Below are 4,131 nucleotides of genomic sequence, written 5' to 3'. Positions count from 1 at the left end.
ACTCACAGAGATCCGCCTGCCTCTGCCTCCCGAGTGCTGGGATTAAAGGCGTGCGCCACCACCGCCCGGCTACTTTTTTGGTTTTTTGAGACAGGGTTTTTCTGTAGCTTTGGAGCCTGTCCTAGAACTAGCTCTTGTAGACCAGACTGGCCTCAAACTCAAAGAGATCCACCTGCCTCTGCCTCCTAAATTCTGAAATTAAAGGCATACAACACCACCTGGCAAAGACTGTTTCTTCACTATGCCTTTACAAGAAAAAGACAGAGAAAATTTTGTTTCCATTGTGCCTGTTTATAATAACTCTCAGCCTAAGAGATATCAATGGAAGATTCTCCAACAGGAAATGTTAAATAGCCCCACCCTGTGTCAATATTTTGTAAGTCAGCCATTGGAAATGATATGTAAACAATTTCCTAAATTTATAGTTTACCATTGCATGGATGACATTTTACTTTCTGATTCAAATGTAGATACTTTAGAAAGAATGTTTGAGGAAGTAAAGAAAAGTTTGCATTGTTGGGGATTACAAATTGCTTCTGAAAAAAATGCAGAGAGGAAATTCTATTAATTATTTAGGTTATAAAAAAAGTATACAAAAAAATTAGACCCCCAAGGGGAGCAAATTAGGAGATATCGATTGCAGACTCTTAATGACTTCTAAAGATTTTTAAGAGACTTTTCCCATCTACGGCCCACTATTGGGATTGGTCCTGATGGCCTGATTAATTTAAACAAAACCTTAATGGTGATAATGACTTAAATAGTCCCAGGGAATTATCAGCTCAAGATGAAAGAGAACTGGCTTTGACTGAAGAGCAATTACAGAAGGCACATGTGGATCATGTGGGACTGAATCTTACCTGCATTCTGGTCATATTACCCTCCAAAAATTCCCCTACAGGAATGTTAATGCAGAGGAAAGATATTATCTTAGACTGGGTCTTTCTACCACATAAACAGAGTAAAAGGTTAAAAACTCATGTGAAAAAGGTCTCTGAGTTAATTCTAAAAGGAAAATCGAGACTTTGTCAATTAGTAGGCAAGGAAAGATGTTCTACTTGTTCTTTATACAACCAAATACCACTACCTGTAGGAAGGAATCCAAAGGGTACTCAAAGGAATAAAATTTGACAGATGTATGTGTTCCATTTTGTAGAATTTGGAAAACCAAAATGTGTACACCACACCACTGATACCTATTCAAGTTTTCAATGGGCAACTGCTTTGAGTTTGGACAAAGATGATTTGGTAATCACACATTTGCTAGAAGTTATGCCCATCACAGTTACACCTATACAAATAAAGACAGACAGTGCTCCAGTGTGTTTCTAAGAAAATAAAACAGTTTTTTTTAACTTATTGTAATATAGAGCATATTATAGGTATACCACACAATCCTACAGGGCTGGATGTTATAAAAAGATCACATCTAACTCTAAAGGATATGGTAAATATACAGAAAGGGATGGTAAGTATCCCCAGAAATAGATGGCATAATGCTTTATTAACTTTGAATTTTGTAAATACTAATGAGAAAAGAACAATGGCTGTGAAGAGATATTGGATAGTAGAAAAAAATCTACAGAATTAAATCAACCAATATACTTTAAGGATGTACTGACCTCAGAATGTAAACCAGGACATGTATTACACTGGGGAAGGGATTTTGCTTTTGTTTCCACAGGAGAAGAAAAGCTATGGATACCATAAAAAATTGATAAAGATCTATTTGAACAAGACACATTTCTTAATTGGAAGAGATGATAATTCATCAAATAGCATGGCCATTTAATCTTAACTAACATACAAAACTAACAAATGTTTTTCATTTGATCAGATGTAACTTGCCAAAAAGAGAATCTCCCCAAAATTAATGTTGGGGAAGGGTTTTGTTTCTGTCTTTTCAGGAGAATAAAGGTATCCAGCTAAGGAATCTGAAGACCACTGGACAAGTGAGACATCTGAAGAAAAAGGACAAATCATTCAGAGAAAAAATCTCAAGAAAAAGAGTAAATTGGGGCGGTGATGGTGCATGCCTTTAATCTCAGCATTTGGGAGGCAGAGGTAGGTGGATTTGAGTGGTGAGTTCGAGGCCAGCCTGGTCTACAAGATCTAGTTCCAGGACAGGCTCCAAAGCTACAGAGAAACCCTGTCTTAAAAAATAAAAAAAAAAGAAAGAGAAAAAGAAAAGAAAGAAAAGAAAGAGAATAAATTGACCTATTTGGTATATCACATTTCCAACAGGTAAATCTTCCCAAATGTTTGTTTATGCTGTTCTCTACAAACATATAATGTAAATGATCTTTTTGTGGTCCCAGTCCAATTTAAAATTAAAGCTGACTTTGGAGTTGGAGTGTGGCTCTCTCCTTCTCTAAACCCAAACATACTTATTAAAGTGAAATCCAAAATCTCTCTCCCATGTCAGAAGAGCCACCTGATATGGGACAGAAGAAAAACAAATATTTAAGGACCATTTTATTGCCACTAATATCATCATCCTTTGGTTTTAAATTAACTCTGTAACAGCTTTTCTTAATCTATAAATTTTATAAGATTAATATATATATATTTAAGCTTTTTGTCATGATATTAATAGTCATACTGAGTACTAACTAATTCTAGAAAAAGGGTTAATCTTACCTTCCTGTACATGATTTTGGGTTTGAGTTTTCTGCATTTCTATCAGTTTTCTGCATTGAACCATGTACAGGTCTAACAGTAACCTTTGAAGTTTCCAAAAGAAGGATGGAACTCCACAATGACGATTGCTCCAGGACTACGATAACACCACTAAGCTGAAAACACCACCTAAAGACTGGTTTTGGACTACAAAATGCTCAGAACAATTTCAAGGTGGCTAGCTGAGATGATCCAGCCTAACAGGCTACTCTACCAGAACCTGAGACAAACCCTGCACTTTCCCATTACACAGAGACTGGACAACAAATGATACAGCTACCTCTCTCCGGACCTGCCAATTGTCCCAATTTTTTTTATAAGATTCCCTAAAGATGCTGTTGCCCCAGATAGCAGACAGTAAATTTAAGAACACAACACCCACATTCCCAAGAGGTGGGTTTTGATCCTTCAATAGGCTATGGATATTTGTCATTGTTTAGGGGGATTGGTTACAAGTTGCTGTTGGTAATGATAAGGAAAAAAGTTAAACAAAGGAAATTAGATTCAAGGTTCTTGTTTTGAAAAGGAAAAAAGGAAAATATAGCCATGATAGGATAAAAGGGTAGATTATTGAATCTACTCTGAAAAGAAAAATGGAGGCTATATCTATAAACATAGATATAATAAGATAAAAGGTTATTTATTTAGTCTACTTTTAAAAAGCAGCTGCATGTTTTATATTAGATTGGACTTTTGTATACTGCATACAAATTTTGTATATTGATACAAATTTGAGATTAATTTTTTTAGAACATACTGTACATACATTTCTTCTCTTGTTCAAGGTATTGTACCTATACAACTCATTTAACAATATAATGAGGCAGACGCAATGAGGCATGCATGCACAGCGCAGGCACAGTGGGGGGGGGGGACACGCCATAAAGGTTCCTGTACCTGTGGGCAGAGGAAGGCTGCAGGCTCTGAGCCACTTGGAGCATATCCTTGAGGTCATCTGCACCGTCTGCCTGGAAAAAGATGGTCAAGGTCTTGAAAGGAGTGCTCATAAAATGCGATCCCGCCATGAAGCAGTTCTTGCTGTACTCAGATGAGTCCAATGCCTTGGGGAAGAAGTTCATCATTCAAGACATTGATGACATACATGTCTTTGTCATTGCGGAGCTGGTTAATGCCCTCCAGGAACGAGTAGGGGAGCTGATGGACCAGGATGCCTTTTCTCTTCCCCAGAAGTGAAAATACTAGATGTTGAGCGCTCGGAAACTACAAACCACAGACATGGAAAAGAGGCCTATTCTGTGTCTCATACAACACTTAGACTTTTAATGAGCGTTTTGTGGGAAAAGCTGCAGGATCATTTATTCAGACAAAAGCCCCTAACTGAATTTGTTGGACCTTAAAAAAATCTTAAAGAAGAACTAACAATTGGCTGCAATTTGGCTTTTATTATTCTTTATTAAAATAATCATAATCATGCTGGTTGTTTGTAAAGGC

General features: G+C 36.9%; 1 pseudogene; it reads left to right on the top strand.

Annotated features, from left to right (window-relative positions):
* Positions 1–3,657: 3,657 nt before the first annotated feature.
* On the top strand, positions 3,658–3,873 carry LOC101989050 (annotated as a pseudogene).
* Positions 3,874–4,131: the final 258 nt, after the last annotated feature.

The sequence above is a fragment of the Microtus ochrogaster genome, chromosome 4 (genome assembly GCF_000317375.1).
Source record: "Microtus ochrogaster isolate Prairie Vole_2 chromosome 4, MicOch1.0, whole genome shotgun sequence".
NCBI classification, from domain to species: Eukaryota; Metazoa; Chordata; class Mammalia; order Rodentia; family Cricetidae; genus Microtus; species Microtus ochrogaster.
The sequence above is the reverse complement of the archived record's forward strand: the minus strand, read 5'-3'. Positions and strand labels throughout refer to the sequence as shown.